The 22,666-nt window shown below is 47.6% G+C and overlaps 1 protein-coding gene across 4 annotated transcripts in view; it reads left to right on the forward strand.

The window, feature by feature from the left end:
- Nucleotides 1-22,666, forward strand: part of LOC135903957 (amiloride-sensitive sodium channel subunit delta-like) — a 136,913-nt gene that overhangs the window by 27,873 nt on the left and 86,374 nt on the right. The gene's annotated exons all lie outside the window — the stretch shown is intronic.

Consider the following 22,666-nt stretch of genomic DNA (forward strand, 5'->3'; position numbering starts at 1 on the left):
AAAGAACATCCGCGTTGAAGGCCTTACTCGCGCTATTAAGGTTCTTGCGGTCTACGGGGCTTCACGACAGACTCTAAGAATGCCGCCCCCTACCACTCGGTAGTGTACGCGCTTAGCTCGTGCTTGTCTCCCTTTCTTTCTATCTCTCCCTTCTACTCTGTTTCTCTTTTTATCCCTCTTAACCCTTCCCCCTGCGCAGGGTAGCCAACCGGAACTACCTCTGGTTAACCTCCCTGCCTTTCTCTGCATTATTTTCTCTCTCTTGGTCCAAGTTAGCTGGGACATCCTGTTTATGTATCCTACGTATTTCCTATGAAGCCATGTGTATTCCTATGGGAAAGAAGTTAAGTTACGGACATATTTGTTGGGGAAGTAGCCTAACAATGCTTACGCATTAAAAGCGAACGCCACAGACAGCGATCGGCAGCACCGCGTGCGCGCCGCTTGCGAGTAAAATCAAGTAAAGGCACGTTCATGCTAGCGGTAAATATCCCTTAACGGCAAACCGGCCTCCAGTGCCATAGAACGTCTGCCGCGCAAGAAGTGTCCAATGTAGACGGAAATGCGGCCGGCGCGCCGCACGCCGCCAAAGCCACCTTGCCACCGCACAACCGACGGGACAATCCACGACCGCGAAGCTGCGCGCCTCCGCCACCGGCAACGCAAACATCGGCTGCAGTTCCTGTTCCATGCAAATCCCCGCGAAATAATTTCCACTGCATAAAGCGATGCGTACATTGTACATGTTACGAAAAACGATATCCACTGTCAAACTTTAAAGGCGAACGAGAGCTCCGATACCTGTCCAGCTCAGCTGCACTGCATGGCTACCGACAGTATAGACGACGGGCGCGGCTGTGCTCGCATCGCTGTCGACGGCGCCGCTAATATTGGCGTATTTTCTTCGACGTATGCCGTCAAGACAGACGTGGAGCGAAAACGTTCCCTCAAACAAAAAAGGAGCGGAACGGCGGTTGTACGAAAAGCGGACGTATAACGTCTCGCGAAAATCGGCGATGACGAACAGAACCTCGGTGAAAACGATTGAAAGTGAACGAACGTGCGCAAGTTAACCCCTGAATCAAGAAGTTATACAAATGTGCAATACACATTATATGCTATCATATGGTTACACGTATATATGCAAGGGATTTTTCTGCGTTGAGCATAATTATTGCGAAAAGCGACAGCAACGGTACGAAATATTACGGCTTGTGAGCGTCGGTGATTCATTCCGAAGCGCCATCACCTTTCGCTTTGAGGTGAACCGGAAAAAGACGATACCGCTTGGCGACGATATCGGCGCCGCCAAGCGATGAGCGGCGGTAAGGCTGCCGTCATTGCCACGACGACCACTCCTCGGTCGCTGATTGACCACTTCGCTGTACGGCTGCCGCACAAATGGGTCCCGGCCAAATCGTATGGTCACATCCTCTCTATGGCAAGCAAATCTCGCCGTTCGCGAGGAAAACTTCCGTAGAATGGCGGCCCACGAACGGCGCATGCCGGTAACGCGGACGGGCAGACCACACGTACGCTTGCGGACGCGCGCAAGCTAGCGTTCACGCGCCCACGCATGCGCAGACGGTGCGGCATGGCTCGTACGCGTCGAAACGCGGCGTGATCTTGGGGAACAGCTCCTCCCTCTTATCGCGCGCTTGGGTCGCCTCGCGTCAGCGCGCCTGGCTACGCAGCTACGGCGCGGAACATTCAACTCTCAGTGAAGCAGATTTATATCACGCAAGAAAGTGCTTCTTCTTTCATTTTTGCGTTGATCTAACAGCTATAAAAATATAACAATTACCAGGGTGTCTACCAAGTTGACATTTCCAAATTCCCGGAGTTTTCCAGGTTTTCCCTGAGCCCTCTTGCAAAATTCCCCTGAATGAGCCAGAACTTTGTTTTATGTCAAGACGGGCTGACACCATGTTGCCCGATGCTGTCACTCTCTAGTAAGCATGTTGAAACGAAAAAATAATTTAGTCCAGTTTGAATAGTAAGCAGTAATATCTATTTTATTCAAAAAGAGAACAGAAAGAAGGTGGTAGTGAAATGCACAGTGGAAAAAATGGTAAAACCCATTCCAAATCAAGTCTGACATTTTCAAATACGAATGAAAAGGAGATGCATACAGAAGTAAATATTTTCGAATATGAGCTATTTCTATCAACTGATAGCAAGCTCATCGGTATGAGGTCTGAACTTTGTCACAACTAAGATTCTCCCTCAGCAGCTGGGAAGTCAACCTCAACTGTCCTGACATACTCTTAGCCCGTACGCAATATCTCGGTGTTGAGTTTCACTGCTTTAAAAGGTTTATTTTGGTTTGGATGAGGGGCAGCTGCATCTCGGCGTCAGCCAACACTTTGTTTTCTTGCGCTCAAGCTCCTTCAAAGAGGCGGTGGCACGCTTCCTTTCTTGTTAATTCCTCAGTGCATCGGTCCTTTCTGTTCTCATCCTCCTTCCGCCACGCGTTCGCCCCATGGATCATTTGAAGCATCCTCTTCGTCAGTTGTACAGTCAACGTTCGATTTCTCGGACTCCCTAGGGGCTGCGAAAACATCCGAATAATCGGGCAGTCCGAAAAAAATTGGAGGACGCTTAAGCTTCGCCTTCAAGAGTGCAACGCGACAGCGTTCACGTCGACCCGCCAAGGGGTGTAAGACAATGGGCTACGGCGCAGCGACTGCGCGCCCCACATCGGACGCGGTGAGCGTCGAGCAACGCAGCGTTCGGCGCGGCAACGAAATGTGCGCCTGAGCAAGCGACGCACGCCTGAGCCTTAGAAACAGCTCGTTTCTAAGGCAACACCGCATTCACTAGAGGCGCTTTTGTACCGCTTTGAAGCATCGAACTCGTGGCTCAGTGGTAGCGTCTCTGTCTCACACTCCGGAGACCCTGGTTCGAGTCCCAGCCAGCCCATCTTGCAAGATGTTTTTTATTCATAAAGTGCCTGCTGGGATTTATCGCTCACGGCCAACGACGCCGACGACACCGGCTTTTCTGCGACACGAGGTCCCTAACGCTGTCGCGTTAAAAATGAATGTATGTCTTTAACTCTATTGTTACCACGCATATTAACATCGATCCCCGGTGATCAACACTTTAGATCACCGATTTCGACATGTTGGAGCCGTTTTATCCACTTCAGGCCATCCAGTATTTAGTACAGGCATTGAACTTTCAGAATCAGTTAAAATGTTCACGCTCCGGTGATGTGATTTTCGATGGACCTCTGCGAACGAATGAGCGTATGTTGCAGCGAAAAGAAGCGTGGCCGTCACCTGCCGCGCTTCAGAAAAAATCATGTCGCTCGCGATTACACTGCACTAGCATCAAAATTTTGTAATTAAATGACTCCAAGTGAAGAATTAAATTATATCGCCGGCTTTGCCGTCCGACAGTGCTGAGCGGTGATAATTAACCGAAAATGACGCCAGCTGTTCACTAATGAGCTTTGGTTTGGAGTCCGAGTCGTTTAATTCCACCAAAGTGTATTTCTGAAGGTCCACCGCATGTCTAGCATGTGGACCTGGCATTTTTCAACCAGCTCCCAAGAGTATCGGTTTCGCTCCTCTCGTAAAATCCAGGCAAGGGGCGCTGCCGGTGTCACTGCGCAGTTATTGAAAATGGCTTCCACGGCAACATCCCGCGCGGCTTGGTCGCGAGAAAAGCGTCGTGCTCAAAACTAGGCTGCACCCGCACTTCCATTTAGTGACGAGGACTCGGGTTATGATTCCGAAGATGACAGAAAAGCAGATTCAAGCTCTGAGGCGACGATGTTTTGAGTCAGCATGGGACATCCGCAACTGTTCACCGGTGAGTTTTCGTTAAGGCCTCGAGCAATCTCCTTCCTTGTGCCCACATATCTGCCAATCTTCTTGCACGACCTGAGAGCTCTCCTGATTATCTTCAGGGTGTATACGTCGCTTGGTTATGATATGCTTCCATCGGCAGCAAAGAAACTTCCATTCACGCCAATATGGCCACCCGTAGCGCATCTCGACTCAGCACTGCGGATCAGCGCAAGACAGTTTGCAACGGCGCGGGATTTCTTTCCACTCTTCTCTGCAGAAGTAATAAACACAATCTGCAAAAAAAATGCAAACGGATATGCTTGGGTGCATAATCTTGTAGTTGCCCAGCTACGCTGAGAGCGATTGGTCCTGAAAGAGGTGCATGACTCTATACGAACTGGTGAAGTGCGTTCCCTGGACTCCTCATCGGACCATTCTCAGAAGATGCCAAAAAGACGGAACTGCAAAATGTGTTACGAGGACCGTAAAGATGAACAAATACCATACATCCTGTGGGGAAAATGCGGAGTGCTCCTATGCTTCACAAAATCCAGGAACTGCTTCACCGCATGCCATGTGCGATGAACTGGTCTTAGTTTCTTCTTTTTTTTTTATCCGAAGAATGGCAGTGTACTGAGAATTTATTTTTTCAGACACTATTGCTCGGTTATCTTTGAAATATATATTCGGAATTTCCTGTGATATTAATGTTTTACCAGATATCGTTTTTTTATTGTTTTTATCAACTGGCAGCAAAAATGATGCTTTCTAGAATTCTTATGTTTTACCTAAAAATTTGTTTGGCAACGTATGTTTTTGGAAAGAAAATTTCATTATGCACAACACGCTATGTTGCTGGAATATTATTTGTAGTGGTAAATGTTTTTTTTTTTCCGAGACCTATAAAAAAGTACCATTTTCTCGCGGTAACGAAATAGTTAAGGGCTCAAATTACCACAGGCATGTTCGAAAAAGCTCTTAAGGCCTGCTAGTACACTTATTAGGCATATCGGTGCTCGTATTGTGACAGTAGACAAGGGTGCACGTGTGTATAATTAAGGAATAGATACTGCGTCCCGTCACAATTGCCCCTTCCTACGCTTGTTATGCTTCACCGCTTAACATTGTTCTATTGCGGCGAAGCTAACTTTCGGAGACTGGCATTGCGCAATGCGCTGTGCTTTGCGAGCTTCAAAGACAATCGCGAGGATTACAAAGGTGGAGTCAGTGCCATCGCTGAAGCGGCGAATTATTTCAGTGAAAAACATGGCACCGCACGGCAAGAAGCTAGCAAACGCAGAAGCAGCTAGGCCTAACGTGCGGTGGTGGCTACGGCTGCAGCGGATCGGCGTGCGAGAGCACCGGTTCGAGGCGGCGAGACAATCGAACTGGCGGCGGTGGTGGCTCTGATTAATTCTATTTCAGACCTGCAGTCAGGGCAATATATATAAACTCTATGGAGTACGTGGTAGTGCCGCGAAACCGCGCAAATTATCGGGCATGTCCGAAAAATCGGGCTTTTGGAAAATCGGTCGTTAACGAGTCTGTCAATACCTTGTGCCGATGACACGGCGTCAACGACGATTCGTTGCAATTCGTCGGTTACTGGAGCCAGCATTACCACGACTTTCGTTCCCTTTCAATAAACGTACAGCTAATTCTCCCTGATAGAAGCAAAATTTCCTTGAGTATTTCCAGACTATTCAAATTCCCTGAGAATTGCCGGTTTTCTCGGTTGGTAGACACCCTGATTGCGTTTATAGATATTGAAGCACTTTGAAATACTGCCGATAACAAAGTAAGAAGCGGCGCCTGCCAAGGCGTCTGTGAGTGAGCCCGTGAGCCCGTGAGCCCAGTGAGCGCGCGCTGTCGCGCGTATTTGTGGATGCAAACCGCTATTACTCGCGAGACGCGGCAGGTACTAGGCACGCGGTCGCGAGCTTGCGCGCGTCCGCAAACATACGTGTGGTCTCGGCTTTAAAGCTTCCGCTTTGAGCGTGACAGAAACACGGATGCGTTTCCGCGCAAATCGCTGCTTACCCATTTGCTTTGTCTTTTTTCCACTTCCCTCCCCTCTAATGAAAGAAAAGCTGCAGCCTAGTTATGTACTGAATACAGACAAACCAGCACAATACAATGCAAGAACACTTACCAAGTTCGTCTATTTTTCCATGCGATCCGGGGCTGTGGTCACAGTAGTCACAGCGAATGTTCGCCGAACTGAGAACACTGTAGCGCTCACAGTCACAAAATGATTCCTTGCAGTGGCCGCGTGCTGTCCCAAACAAGTCCAGGTCCGTCACTGCCGTTGCCACTGACAAAGTTGGCGCGAAACCAGCAACAAAACATATGCACAGCTCATAACGCCATGTTTGCAACTACGTCCCGTCATGCATTGCTGGAACTATATAAGGGAACGCGGAGAGATGGCATGAAAACATGGCCGCTGCTTCTGCACTGAAGTACAGTAACTGAAGCACGATTCGGACATTCAGATCCGGCTCCACATATTCAAACAAAAACAAGTTCGTTGAGGATAAAACAAAAACACAAATTTATGTACATAGTTCGCTCTTGTAAACAATGTTGCCGCATTGAACATAATCATTCTTTATTGCCATCATGATGGTAGAACTTCAGACAACTGTATCTTTCATCTGTCTACGCGGCTCCGTGGTATTGGAGCGGCTGTGTGCGGCTTTTCCGCGCTGGGTTTGCTGCGCTGTTATGCATTGGCGCGTGGCACCAAGGCACCAACGGTGTTGCTGCTGTACAATATAGCGAAATGTGGCGTGTTGCAGACGTTTACTCGTACCGTTGCTGAGTACACAAATAATAATGGGAGAAACGCTCCAAGCGTTTTAATGATTGTATTTTGTTTGCTCCAATTTCGCACCTCGGCTGCAGAGATTGTTTTCTAAATGCTCAATTAATATACCTTCCGTTGGGGCAACACTCATTAAATTCTTTGGACGCTTTCTAGGCAATGATGCATTGCATTGGATGGTTGTAATATGAGGAAAACTTTGGTACATTTTTGGTACATCAGTCTGCGATTGAGCTTGCTCCATGAATGCACCCAACCAAATTCGCACTGAGTAAACACGGCAAAAGGGCCCCCCAGGTTCATACCATATCATAATATAAATAATAATAATAATAATAATAATAATAATAATAATAATAATAATAATAATAATAATAATAATACTTTTTCTCGCCTCATGAAGAAGGCAGAAGTTCCAGAGGAGCATTATTTTGTCGCGTGATAAACTAAACGTATGTCAAAAGTGCTCTCCAATCCGTGAATGTGAGACTCATAACAAACAACAACAAAAACACTTGCGGCGGCGTATATCGGCAGCGGCATGCGGCGGCAGTGAGATAGCGTTCTGCAGGACACATGTAGAGCCTGTGAAAAGCGCTAATTGTATATAATATTTGCTCAGTCGGCTATTGTACTTCCGGCAAGAAATGTCATTATTCTTGCAGAACCTTATTTTCCCGCGGCCTACTTCCAATATGCGGCTCTGCCGGCTCAATGAGTAATTTGCTCTCAGGCAAAATTTGCGACTGAACACCCGTACACGTGCTTATCAAGTGGATCAACCATGTGTGCACGCAGGTAACTTATCCTGCGCTTTGTTAATGTGCAAATTGCGAACTTCCACTCCCTATATAATGTCTCCGTGGGGTCTCGGTTAAAGGTTACTTAAAATTCTATAGGTTACAATATAGAGGGTACATGCTGGCAGCAGGTCACTGTAACTAATAAACAGCTCCCGTCGCACTCAGTTTCGTCATTGTAACCCTTAGCATGAGCAATATAATGAAAACATCAAAAGGACGAACGATGTAACCGTTATTTTTTTATTCGTTACTCATGTTTTAGGTATACTTATAGGTTACCAAGATTAGAGCGTACTCCCGCTGATCATAGGAAATTGACGGGCGCAGCTCCGAGAGGTGAGCCTGCCACGACGACCCGACCCGAAATTCCTCTGCTCACACTACCTGGACATCACAACCTAACCAAAAAAGACGTGGACAGTATACCTGTCACCGTACTCATTGACGCCGGCGCCCACATATTGGTCATGAACTCAAACCTCCGTATTCGTCTGAAGAAAGTTCTTATCCCTGCTCCGATCGCTGCAGTCCGCGTAGCCGATGATGCGACTCAGGCTGTTGCTGGGTGGTATGCCACCCGTGTCTCTGTTGCCGGACGCCACACTTCAATTTTGTTTTACGTCTTGGATCAGTGCACATATGCAATCATCTTAGGACTTGACTTTCTCTCGGCACATTCGGCTCTTGTTGAATGTTCTGCAAGGGTTATCTAGCTTCCCTTGCCTTATGTTGTTGAGCCTTCTGATCCTGCGCCGAGTATGTGTTCCGCCGATTACATTCATCTACCACATCTCGCCGTGACGTACATCGGCGTCTCTCCTGATCCCCCTGTGGATGACGGCGATTACATTGTGTCGCCCAACGCTACCGTCCTCTGTTCGCAGAATGTCATGTGCCCGCACTCGGTCATCAGTATAAAGGGCAATGTCGCATGTCTCCCTATTGTGAATTTTGGTCTAAGCCCTCAAGTGATGCCCCAAGGTATCTCGCTTGCAACCGTAGCTCCAGCCTGCCACTATCATGTTTCCGTCTTAACTGAGCCTGCTGCACCACCTCCTGCTGCTATTGATAACCCCACGATGTTGGATAACATAACGAAGATGATCGCCACGGACAGGGACGTAACTACCCCCCCCCCCCTCCCTTGAAATTAAGCGGCCCACGTATGGGGAGCGCTTCAACGCCTGCTTCACCTCCGCCGCGGGTGGGCCCGGCATTGCACTATACCGTCGGGCCGATCCGCGGCGGAGGTGATGCAGGCGTTGAGCGCTCCGCATGCGTGGGTCCATCCAAAGGTAGTGCAATGCCGGGCCGACCCACGGCGGAGGTAAACCAGGCGTTAAGCACTCCCCATACGTGGGTAAAGTCCTCTTCGGTTGAGAGCTTTGACTGTCGTCAGTTCTCGCTGCCATTCCATCTTCACAAAGTGGAATGGTTCTCAATTTTTTCACTCCTTTTAGATGGCGGTAGTTATCGGCATCTCCTGGGGCGTAAAGGCCAGTTTTCCCATCGATTCGGTGCCCGAGCGATTAACTCGAGATGAGTTCATTTTTCACCATCTATTCAAGGATCACGCGCATCGCTGTTGCTTTGTTAGTTCAACCTTTTTTGTTTAGACTGATCCAAGGACGAGGAAACGGATTCGGTTCGCAGTGAGCTGGTCTGTATGCTCGAGGAACAAGTTGCGGCCGGAGAAAACGCCACTAGCGTTAAACTTTTCCTTTTGCTTCATTATTTCCACGAGTCACGGCTCGCCGCGACGTTGGCAGATCCTCGGAACCATATACCCGCGATATGGGTTAGATAAGGTGGAAAATAAAACAATGCCAAACAGCGTCTATCATCGGACCGTGCAATGACCGATAAAACCATAAACAATATCATTGTCAACCATTACCACGTCTGGCTTTTCCTTAATTGTACAGCACTTTTCGTGCAAAATTGGCAACTGAAAACAAGAATCTGAAGCAGTTGAGAAATTAAGCGATCTACTAAGGGAGAGAGCCAAGGCAACAGCCAAACAGAAATGAAAAGCGAAAATTAACTAATTTAACTGCTTGTGAAAATATTTTTTGATCAACCTCTCTTTATTTAAAAAAGGAAGTAGAGAAAAGGCCTCTGGAAGTGGAGAATAATTCCGTGTGTCTTGAATCACGCTTCTACAGTTATCAGTGGAGCCGCCTGACGTAGCCACTGCTCTGCTGTGCTAATGTGAGTGTTTTTCTAACCTTCCGCGGTGGTCGCAGCACGTCTAGAACCGCAGCATCCTGCGCTCTGCGCGGTTGTACGGGACTGGTGACCACGCATCGTTACGTAACTTCCCAAATAGCAGCACGGGTCGGTTTTGGCACTTAAATTGGTAGTGCAGTAAGCGAGGGAACCAAAAGAACTGTGATTGTTCAGCAAACATATACATTTTTCTATAATTATTACAGGGCTAATTCAAAAAACGCTACTAGAACTCTTCATTTTTTACTTTCGCTTGTTTACTTGTTCTTGGCGGCGTTCTTCCTGTGCTTCTGTCATGCGCGAGTCCATTTGATGTGCTTCCCTGTTTGCCAAGTAAAGGAGAGGTGTATCTCACAGGCGTACCTGAGAGGTGCATCTTATTTCAGTTCTTTTTTGCGGATTTACGCGTCTTTATGGCGAATGGTGGGCATTATTCACAAGCTACCTCCCCTCCCCCTCATTTGCATAGGAAGAGTTACCTTGGGTTGGGCCTCTCCCCCGAAAAAAAAAACCTGGGTACGTGCCTGGCCACGGACCTTCCGGCCGAACACATACACGCGCTCCGAGGCCTGCTCATGTCGTACCAAGACATTTTTTATCTCACTGACCGACCGCTGGGCCAAACAGTTGTCAACCATCGGATTCACACCGGTGATGCCAAACCCATACACCGACGTCCCTATCGTGTGTCCTCCGTTGAGCGCCAAGCTATACCAAAGGAAGTTTACAAAATGATTGCCTGCGATATCATCGAACCTTCTTCAAGCCCATGGGCATCTCCTGTCGTGCTCGTTAGAAAGAAGGGCAACAGCTGGCGCTTCTGTGACTACCGGAATCTTAACCAAGTCACAAAAAAAGACCTGTACCCCTTACCTCGGTCCGATGACGGCCTTGACTGTCTCAGTGGCTCCAAGTATTTTTCTTCGATATACCTTTGTTCCGAGTATTGGCAGAATGCAGTTGACTACACGGATCGTGGAAAGACTGCGTTTATTACACCTGATAGGCTCTATCAGTTTAAGGTGATGCCATTTGAGCGATGCAATGCTCCCGCCACATTCGAACGAATGGTGGACGCCCTCCTTCGGAATCAATCTGCTTGTGCTACCTCTATGATGCCATTGTCTTTTCGCCGACTTTTGACACACACCTCGAGCGCCTGTCAACAGTTCTTTGAGTGTTCCGCAAGGCGAGACTTCAGCTCAATTCAACGAAATGTCACTTCGGCCGCCGGCAACGAATACTGTGCTTGGACATCTCGTCGACTCTTCCGGTGTTCTTCCCGATTCGGAGAAAGTTCGCGCGTTCAAGGATTTCCCTGTGCCCACCTGCGCAACCGACGTTCGAAGCTTTGTAGGCCTTTGCTCCTACTTCCGCGGATTCGTGAAGAATTTTGCTGACATCGCACGCCCTCTAACGGAACATCTTAAGAAAGACGCGACTTTTGTCTGGGGTTCCGACCAAGCTAGTGTATTCGCTGAGCTAACGACGCCACTCACGTCGCCACCGATTCTCGCCCACTTTGACGTGTACGCCGCAACGGAGGTCCGCACCGGCGCCAGCGGCCTCGATATCGGCGCTGTTTTGGCACAACGACAACATGGCTGCGATCATGTCATTGCGTACGCTAGCCGTCTACTGTCCCCAGCCAAACGCAATTACTCGATCACCGAATGTGCATGCCTCGCCCTCGTTTGGGCAGTAGGTAAATTTCGCCCCTACGTCCATGGACGGCCTTTAACGGTTATCACCGATCCCCACGCCCTATGCTGGCTTTCGTCTTTAAAAGATCCAGCTGAACGTCTCGGTCGGTGTGCTCTACGGCTCCAAGAGTAGCCTTACACAGTTGTGTATAAGACAGGCCGCCTCCATGAGGACGCTGATTGTTTGTCACATCATCCAGCAGACCCACTGCACCAGCCAGAGACCGGCGAGTCAACTTGCGTCCTCGCGCTTACCGCGTTTGGTGACATCGCCGATGAGCAACGACGCGACCCTCACCTGAGGGACATAATTCTCAGCCTGACGGACCTGCCAACTTCCCCTCTTCCCGTATGTTTGTGCTGCAAGATGGCATGTTGTACCGTTACAACATGTAACCTGATGGCCCTGAACTGGTACTGGTCGTTCCCAAATATGTGCGTGAGACTGTGCTTGCACAGTCTCGCGCATGATGCACAGTCTCACGCATTGCTTTGCATGATGTCAAAACTGCTGGTCATCTGGTAGTCTCATGTTTGGCATCGTTTCTTTTGGCCCTGGATTTACCGTTCCGTTTGCCGTTACGTCGCCTCCTGTAAATCTTGTCAGCACCGCAAAAAACCAACAGCCCTACCAGCTGACCGTCTTCAGCCCATTGAAATACCATCTGCGCCATTCTTTCGAGTTGGTCTTGATCTCCTTGGCCCTTTTCCTCTATCACTTAGTGAGAACAAGTGGACTAGACCACCGGCACGCGATCACGCGGGCTCTCCCTACCAGTTGTGCAACCGACGTCGCTGACTTACTACTCGATGCAGTAATACTTCACCACGGCGCTCCCCGACAACTCCTTACCGACCGGGACCGCTACTTTCCCTAACAGGTTGTTCAGGACATCTTGCACACCTGCGCTACAAAGCACAAGTTTACAATGGCGTACCACCCTCAAACCAACGGCCTCACAGAGCGACTCAAAAGAATTATCACACAAATGCTCGCTATGTACAGTCAACATCAAAAGTTTGCGGGATATGGTTTCCCCTGTGTGTTTCCGCGCACTGTTAAGGCGTGGCATTTCTAATTTAATGAATCACTGTGTAGGTGGCGGAGGCTGCTACATGATGGACCATTCAATTCGAGGCTGTGTGACCACGCTTCGCCAGAATTCAGCTTCTTGGCAGCTCCTGCGTCCCGTAAGCTTTTGCGGTTGACGGTACGTCTCCACCGACCACCGTGACTGGGATACCGCTCTGCCGTTCGTCACATTCGCCTACAATACGTCCCGCCATGATTCTGCTGGTTTCTCTCCATTTTAGAGCGCAGCTCTTTGGCGTCCGTTCCTGGGTTTCGCGTCGTCGTCGTCGGCGGCGTTGTCGTCGGCCTCGTAACCAGCTCGCCGACGAATCTGCTGCTCCGCCGCCGCGCATGCGCGCTGTCAGCTCTCCGGGCGAGGGAGGATTATGGAAGGGAGGAGGAGAGACTGTGGAGGAGGGCTGGCTACACAAATGGCTCTTTGGCGTCCGTTCCTGGGTTTCGCGTCGTCGTCGGCGTCGTCGTCGGCCTCGTAACCAGCTCGCCGACGAATCTGCTCCGCCGCCGCGCATGCGCGCTGTCGGCTCTCCGGGCGAGGGAGGATGATGGAAGGGAGGAGGAGAGACTGTGGAGGAGGGCTGGCTACACAAATGGCTCTTTGGCGTCCGTTCCTGGGTTTCGCGTCGTCGTCGGCGTTATCGTCGGCCTCGTAACCAGCTCCGCCCCCCTTTCATCCCCCCAGCGCTAGCAGCGACCGACTGATACCGCTTTCGTGAATCCGCTACCGCATTCACGAAAGACGTCGTGCACTTCCTGCAACTCGCATTAACCGTCCATCGATCCACACCGATGTTAGTAGTGGGGGACTTTAATGTTGACATAAAGACAAGCAGCAATTTCCTAACACTTATGCGGGAGAACATCCCGTTCCTCTCGCTCGTAACGCGTCCCACGGCTGTGACAACCTCGCGAGGCACTTGTATAGATCTCGTCTTTGAGAATCAAGCATTGGTGTACCAAGTCGAACATATATCAGTCTATTTCTCCGATCACAAAGCTTCCTTCATGACTGTCAAGAACTGTTAGTGGAGTCTTTGTTAAAGGAATACGTGTGAAAAATAAAAAAAAAATTCTGTGATAGCGCATACATGTGTTGCTCGATTTCTTTGCCTCAATCTATCGAAAAGGTGAAACAGCTTATTTGCTGCGCTCAAATTTCGCATTAGGAAGTAACGTAATCGTCGGTAATTTTTTTTTCTCTTGTATGGACGAGACTCTACCGTTTGACACGATCCTCCCAGCCGTTCTCGACACAACGTCAGAATATGCCCGAGATGCCATATCTAGAGCTATATACCGAGGCTAGTGAGATTGCACACCTGCGTCTGACCACTTCCCGAGAAAAGCAACGACGCGTATGTCACGCTCGTCACCGGGATGCCCACTTTAACCCTGCATGGTGACGTCATGCTTATTTGGAAACCAGCACAGCGAGTTGTACTTTGTGAGGAGCTGATTTCGCCCTACTCAGGCCCATACCGTGTCTTGCGTCAACTGACAGACGTGACCTACGAGTCACAAGCTCTCGATACCCCCACACCGCGATCCTCCTATGATATCGTTCACGTCTATCGTTCGCCTGTAGCGATATCACTCACACCTACCAAGCGCCGGGACAGCGCCTTCACCTCCGGGGGTTATGCTACGATGCGCTGCATTAGCGAACGATTATGAGAGGACTGACGAAGACGACGATCGCTGATAGTCGCGCGCACGGGCTCCATCTTGTATGCCTGTCTTCTGCCCGTTGTATACATCTTGTAAATATATTGTCAAGCGTCTTTTCTCCCCGTAGCAATATATATATATATATATATATATATATATATATATATATATATATATATATATATATATATATATATGGAAAGCGCACAGCTGACGACTGTGGGGACATTTCTGTATAGGCGCGTGTTAATTCGCTTTCATTATAATGCCGACCCATGTCTTTGTGGACCAACACGCCTCCTTAATTTCTCCTTCTCTATTCTCTCCAGCTGTCTACAGAGCGCACGCAGTGTCCCGAAAAGGGGGGCACAGAAGGGAAAGGAAACACTTACTACGTACACGGACCGACAACGCGAGCGCATGTGTATCCGCTACTTCGGGGCTGTATCGACTGCATGGCGCCAATGAAATTAGTTGCCTCCGGTTACTTCGCGACGTCCCCCAATTACGGTCGGCAATCGATTCGTGCCGATCGTCTGCGACAAAGCGCCACCCCACTGACGTGGCCCCGGACCGGGCGGGCATCGCGAAGAGTCACTTCGTTGTCAGGCGCGCCATCGAGTCGACCATGGTCATCAGGCCAGCCAAAGCACTGGTCGCTGTAGGCTGCCTCGTCGGCTTCTTGTACCAGAGCCAACAGGTGGTAAGCAGCTACCTGCGCTACGACTTCAGCGTGGTCCAGTGGGAGGTCAGCCGCACGGGCATCAAGTTCCCGGCAGTCACGGTGTGCCTGGATGCATGGTAGGCTCCCTGGGCGGGAATTCTCTAAGCTGTACAAGAGAGGCGAACACTGAATCGGATTAGAATTGTTTTAAAGTACACTTTTGAAACTCTCTGCGTACGTTTGGTACGCAGGAAAAAGAAATGGAGTAAAGACGATTCGGTAGCGGTGAAAATCGCCACGGCATACCGACCCGCTCAATTACCGTCTAGCTAGCGAAAGACAGCAGCGGTGGCGTCAGTGCGCGACAATATGGCGGTGGCCTTCTTTATTTCTTATTCAGCTGGCAATATTTCGTACAAAAGCTATCAGGTTGACTTTTTCGCTGGCATTTAATGTAATTGTCTTAGTGTGTGCGAGTGTGTGTTTAATAACAATCAACTAGGCTCAGATAATCATTACTGCAACAGTACATGACATCACGGTAAGGCTATAAATGGTGGTGTCGCCCGGACTGCTCAATATTTTAAAGCAGCTTTACTGGCATGGCTGGACGCACACACACACAATATATTAAATTATGGGGTTTTACGTACCAAAACCACTTTCTGATTATGAGGCACGCCGTAGTGGAGGACTCCGGAAATTTCTACCATCTGGGGTTTTTTAACGTGCACCTAAATCTAAGTCCACGGGTGTTTTCGCATTTCGCCCCCATCGAAATGCGGCCGCCATGGCCGGGATTCGATCCCGCGACCTCGTGCTCAGCAGCCTAACACCATAGCCACTGAGCAACCACGGCGGGTCACACAATATAATAATAATATATAATATTTGGGGTTTTACGTGCCAAAACCACTTTCTGATTATGAGGCACGCCGTAGTGGAGGACTCCGGAAATTTTGACCACCTGGGGTTCTTTAACGTGCACCTAAATCTAAGCACACGGGTGTTTTCGCATTTCGCCCCCATCGAAATGTGGCCGCCGTGGCCGGGATTCGATCCCGCGACCTCGTGCTCAGCAGCCCAACACCATAGCCACTGAGCAACCACGGCGGGTACACAATATATATATATATATATATATATATATATATATATATATATATATATTCACGCTAGCCCGGTAGTTCAATTCCAAAGAAAAGAGAGCACGACGTACGTTGTTAATGCATAGTATATAGGGCCCGAGCTAAAGCTTCCTCTTAAGGGTTATATATTGCAGGGTTTGATGGTGGCCGCTGTTCCGCAATATCTTATTCTACGCCTTATCTAACCCATATCGACGGTATATCGGAGGGTATGCCACCTAACTTCGGGGGAGGGGGCGCCCCCCCCCCCCTTATGGGCAATATATTAAGCAAGGCAATATCATCAGCGAATCGCAAGTTACTAAGGTATTCTCCATTAACTTTTATCCCCAATTCTTTCCACTCCAGGTCTCTGAATACCTCCTGTAAACACGCTGTGAATAGCATTGGAGAGATCGTATCTCCCTGCCTGACGCCTTTCTTTATTGGGATTTTGTTGCTTTCTTTATGGAGGACTACGGCGGATATCTTTCAGTACTTTTACATACGGCTCGTCTACACCTTGATTCCGTAATGTCTGCATGACTGCCGAGGTTGCGACTGAATCAAACGCTTTTTCGTAATCAATGAAAAGCTATATATAAGGGTTGGTTATATCCCGCACATTTCTCTATCACCTGATTGATAGTGTGAATATGGTCTATTGTTGAGTAGCCTTTACGGAATCCTGCCTGGTCCTTTGGTTGACAGAAGTTAAGGTGTTCCTGATTCTATTTGCTATTTGATTTTCTCTCTCTCTCTCTCTCTCTCTCTATATATATATATATATATATATATATAATATTTTTAGACTATACAAGCATTTTCAAAAATTGCCTCTGACAGCTAGCGCAATCCTAATCCTTCATGTAAATCGCTCGAAGTGGTGGACATTACTTTCACAATAAATCGAAATGAATATTTGGCTAATTTAATTTGCAAAATTTTATTGGTTAAATTTTTCACTAATTCTCAGGGTCACGTTCAGTCTCGAGATATTCATTCCCAGAGTGTGCGACGAAACGCACTGGCGTTCTGTTACTTTTGTTCTTCAGTGCATAAAATGGCATTTTGTCAAAAAAATCTAAGAGGAATAACAGGGCATTTTTACAGCATGTTTTATGACTCTGGTTAACTTTGAACCTGACCTGACGAAGAGAGTTTGTATCGAAACTGGTGGCAAAATAATTTTTATGTTTTACTTTACGGCAACGCATCAGTGGGCCATCTTCTTTCCCAAATGACAACTGGCCCATTGATCTTCTACCTTCTCCGTGTGTGTGTATTGTCCAAGAAGTTTGTCTTTTCGTAAAGGACAACAATAAATGCAGGTGTTGCAGACTAATGAACGTTAACCACCTCTTACGAGCAAGTGGTCAAGACATTATTAACCTTGGAGTGTAGTATACTACCTCGTTTTCACTTAACACTCAAGCGAAAATCGGCACATATAAAACTGCAATATATTGAGCGCCTGCCGGCCTCGAGTGAACGAAAGCTTGTTGCTTTTTTTTAACAGCCACGTTGATACAAATACGACACTGGTGCATTGGATTGTATTTCCTGCATGTCGCATACATGCATGCATACTTGTAAACGGCAGAATTATGCTAGAAAGCTAATTAACATAGCGCTCATGTTGCTCTGTATTTGGCGGTTTGGGCGGAGTACCGGATTTGCGGGGAACGTGAGCAGCCAGAACGGTGCAGCCGCCTGGTAGCGTAGAGTTCAAGCAGACAAACACAGAGCTAAAACTGCAGTAACCCACTATATCATGCTTCGCTACTGGTGCAAATTTTTGGCAGCGGCGTTATTGTGAACACGAGTACGCCACTGTCGAAAATTTACACCAGCAGCTAAGCAGAATACAGCATTAGCTTTGTGTTTGTGTGGTTGAGCTTTGCGCCACCAGCTGGCGCCACCACTCTGGCCGTGGACCTTAGGCCGCTCCCGTTTACGCCCCTGCCCGCGCTTGCCGGAATTACCCAACTATACGTTATTCGTTCAGGGAATGGCTGATTCGTCCAATTGGGTATTACATTATTTTGTTGCAAGAGCGAATACTGGGAACCAGTAAAACAGGACAACGGACAAGAACAGGTCTAGGATGGATACAGAAACTCTCCCATTTGATATGATAATGTACGTCAACACGGCTTTGTAAGGATAAGGAAAAGCATCACAGCTTCTGCGAAGCACGCCCACGTGCAATCATTTTAGCACTTTTTTTCCCTTGTTAAACAAGTGCAGAGAACCAAAAAAAAAAGAAACAATGGATCGCCAGACCCGTCTTTATTTGTTATTTCTTAATGTGCTTTCTTTTATGTTTACTTATAATGCCTGAAAACGAGGATTTGTAGAGGTGAGTATGTCACATGATTTGCGAGCAGCTCTTTTTGTCATTACATGTTGCTGTGAGTGATCCTGATCGCTTGTTCAGATAGAATGATTGTGTCCAAAAGGAGACCATTGCTCGTGTTGGTCGTTTGTAAAAGTTACCTGAAAAAAAATGCACTTTGCACTGCCAATACTCCGTTTCATACATAGCAGTCAACGCTGTGGAAGCTACGCAAGAAGTTCGGTTCGGTTCGCTAGAAAAGTTATCACTCCGCGCGTTCCGTCCACGCATCGCTGCGCGCTAACAGCGTTCGCTCGCGCGAACACCTCGGGAGGCTTGTCGCGACGGGTTGCAAAAAAGAAAAATAGAAGAAGCCGAAAAGAACAAAAAAAAAATTATCTTAAACAGCGCATTAGCAGCCGTATACCACAGTGTTTGTTTCCAAGGATTAAAACTTGTTTTATTCAATACTGAGTCTACAGTAAACAACAGTTGCTCACAGTTGAGGTCAAAACATATCGAACTGTATCCAAGTGCGAATGAAGCCACTGTAAGGAGTATCTCTAACCTCCACAGCGTTGACTGCTACGTATGGAATGGAGTATATAGACAACAACACCGCCGATTCCTCCCCGATTTCTCTGTTTAAAACAGCACCCAATTTTTACCCCAAGAATTTTACAAAACATAAAACCCATGAACCAAAGCCTCTATATGTGCATGTTTGCTTTACTATACCGCACTACTATAGAGGGTTCCAGCACACTGACCTTCCCGTTATACCACACCCCACCCAAAATCAGTTTGAAGCCGGGCTGCACAGCTTTAACCTGCATGCACAAGAACAGCTGGTGTGGCGTTGCTCGAGCGGCAACCCAGGCGTGCTGGGATCCTGGACTGAGGACACCAGGTGACGCACGTCGGCTGGACAGAACCCCGAAAAGGACACCACATTAATCAATCCTAAATAAAGTTTTATTCTGTCTCTCTATATCGTTCTACGCGCAAACGGAAACGCTGTTGCGTCGTTTATTTATTTATCTATTTATTTATCTATCTATTTATTTATTTATTTATTTATTTGAAAAATACCACAGGCCCATGCGGGCCCAAGCAGGAGTGGTAAAGTTAAAAAAATAATAATCATACATGCATTCAGAAGAAAACAAACAAAACGCTGACATCTCTGTTGCGAAATTAACAGATCAATTGAGTCAGTGCTGTTTAAGAATGATAATGGTAGTGCAATCCATTCTTCAATAGTACGGGGGGAAAAGGAAAATTTGAAGGCATTACTTCTTGTTTGATGGGGAGTTAAGGCTTCAGAGTGCTTATGTCTGGTTTGTCTTGTGGGTAATGGTCAGTGATATGGAGCAGGATGGATCGAGAGTTTGTTTGTAATCCTTAGAATTTTCCGCCATAATGGTAATGTCTATATGCCATGATCGTGCATGATAGTTGATGGTGAGTCAGTTACAAGACACTTGGAAAAAATAAACCTAACTGCTTTCCGCTGAGTCATTTCCAGTGTATTAATAGTGTGTTTATTATGTGGATCCCAGACGGTGCATGCGTATTCCATTTTCGGCCTAATGATTGATTTGTATGCATGACGTTTAGTGTCTGGGGGCGCTTGTTTTAGTTTATGACGCATAATTGGCCTCGAGCTCCACCACTGGAAAAGCTGGCGCCACCGTCGGCGTGACGTGCTAGGAGGGATCACGTGGACATAGCGGCCGCGTCGGCTGCTTCGGGCGCGCCGAAGCGAGCTGAAAACGACTTTAAATTCCCGCGTACGTTGCGGTCCTCATTTAGTAACGAGATTTTCCCGCTTCGAGTGTCTACTTTACAACGCTTGAAAGCACTACAATAGATAGTGGCTGCTTTTGAAGGCGCGCAACATGGTAGGTTTTTGCTCGGTGCCGCAGGGCCGGACCCAGGTAACGAAGGCCGGTGTCAGCCTTATTCACACGTAGCCGCATGACAAGAAGCTGCGTGAAGCTTGGCTCGCGAAACATAAAACCGGCAAACAGTCATCGGCTACAACTCGGGTACGCAGCAAGCACAGACGCGAGGAAGCTTTCTGCTACGGCGCCCGGTCTGCGATGTTCTGAAAACGCGCACTGAGACGCTCGCCCGAGTCCGCTGCCCGACTAATGTCATGACGGTTTGGTCTATGAACTTGTCGATGCTATAGATACTATCAAGTTCAGTGGAGTGGAAAGGCAGCGGTAAGAAACACATTAAAAAGAAAGCATGGCATATGGTCATGTTTGTCTTATAAATTAATGCACTGGATTACAAAAAAGGAGCAGCGTGAAATTGCACGCTGATAACACCGATAAACATACAGTGCGACTCAACTCGAGAAATAATATTGAAAGGTCAAAGAATTTAGAAGAAAAAAAAAGATTGAATCGTCGCGGCGGCATATCACAGTCCCCGTAGGCGTCGAAGTCTTTACAATGAAATTATTTTTGAACAGCTCTGATAATACCCACGCAACAATGGTTGCTTGTTTACTGTCAAATGCTCATATTCTGCGGCCTAAAGCTCATGGCACTGTGCGAAAACGCGCGCGCGGCGAAAGCGAAACAGTGCGCGGACAAGCATGCAAACGCGCAGTCGGTCGCTGCGAATCTGCGCGATCGCTGCACTGAGGCTTCGTTCTATTACGCTCCATTAAGTTATACAAACACTATAAGAACATATTTCACATAGTTTCCTCTCAGCGTTTGCCTACCTTGCACGCAAGAAGCCGGCTCGGGTGACTCCATCACGGCGACCGCACGCAGTGGCGTTCACTCTACGTATTCGGTAAAGAGATAGCGTCTGTAAACGATTGTGTGCTTTCAGTTTGCCCAAGATTATTATTTAGACAGTGAGAAAATTCTTCTGTTTCGAAAGTACTGACAGAAATGTCCCGGAGAGCTCGCGCGTGGTGTTTTCAGTGAGCGCTGACAGCAAAACCTATGAGGAGCGCGCCGCGTGATCCCTCATACTACGCCAGCGAGGCGCTTCCGATAGATGGCGACTCCGTAACTCCTCGCCGCCAATAGAGTTTGTGAAATGATGCAGCACATACATTGAGACATGAGAATTCCAACTTAGGTTGTTAGTTATTGTCACACCCAAATATTTATATTCATTTACTTCAATGCGAGGATGAGTAGGAAGGCTATAGGGAAACGCCCATCTACGGTCTTTTTTTTTTTCGGCAACGAGCGAAGGTGTGTTAGCGGCGAGGGTGTCAATTGAGAATAAAGGAGTGCTGTGCACAAGGCCAGTGACACGGCCGTCTGCCAATCAGCCGGCGTGTCAACGGCGTGCACAGCACCCCTCTATTACCGGCTTCGCTGGTGGTCGTGGGCTACCGTGTCTCTGAAAGAGATAATAGAAGGAGCGGCAGAAACCGGTGCTCATGAAAAAAAAAAAAAAACTAAAAGAAAATATGGAAATTGAATGAATGAATGAATGAATGAATGAATAAATAAATAAAAGAAAAAAAAGGAAAGAAAGGGGGAAAAACACTAAGCAGCCAAACTAAGTGTTGTTGCCTATAGCTTGAAATTTAGCATAGCGAATAGATTCTAAAACTCCCTTTGAAACGTCTATGCCTATCGGTTGCAATATCTTGAACTTATGGATAACGTATATGATTCTCTGTATTTTCTTTCTCGCTCAGAACGGAAATTTGACATTAAGATGTAGAGTTTAGGTTCATCAAAGTTATGACTTGGTTGGTTGAAATGCTCGGCGACGGCTTTGTCAAGCTCTTTAGCTATGTCCGCGCAATGTCCGTTTAATCTGACGTTCGCTGATCGTTCCGTTTCACCGATATATTGTTTCTTACAGAATGAACATTCAAGCATATACATCACATCCGAACTTGTACGAGTAAAGCTAGATTTCACTTCGTGAGTTTAACTATTTGGGGTGCTTTTAATTTTAATGTCAGTTTGAAGGTGCCTGCAGGTTTTGCACTTGGGGCGACAACATGCTTTTATTACGGGGGAATGATGTTGGCTAAGTTTTGCGGGCACTAACATGTCTTTAATGGTCTTGTTGCGGCGATAGGTAACCCTTGGTAAATCCGGGAATGCTTTTCCCAGACGCTCATTACTTGATAATATTGGGTGGTATGTTCGTAGGATGTTATTTATGTTTGGGAGTACATTAGAATATTTTGTTATAAAGGCTGGCTGTCTGTCAGATTCTTTTGTGGGCTGTTTCTTCGCTAATTCCGACTGTCTCTCCAATCCGACGCGACATCATAAGCTCCATCGAGAGCAACCTGTGGATAGTTTCTTTCTGCTAGCGTTCTTGTAAGGTAATTTAGGTGGTGGATATAATCATGGTCTTCGCTGCAGATTCTTCTTATTCGTTTCGCTTGTCCGAAAAAAATTTCTTGCTTGTAGTG

Source organism: Dermacentor albipictus, chromosome 1 (genome assembly GCF_038994185.2).
Source record: "Dermacentor albipictus isolate Rhodes 1998 colony chromosome 1, USDA_Dalb.pri_finalv2, whole genome shotgun sequence".
NCBI lineage: Eukaryota > Metazoa > Arthropoda > Arachnida > Ixodida > Ixodidae > Dermacentor > Dermacentor albipictus.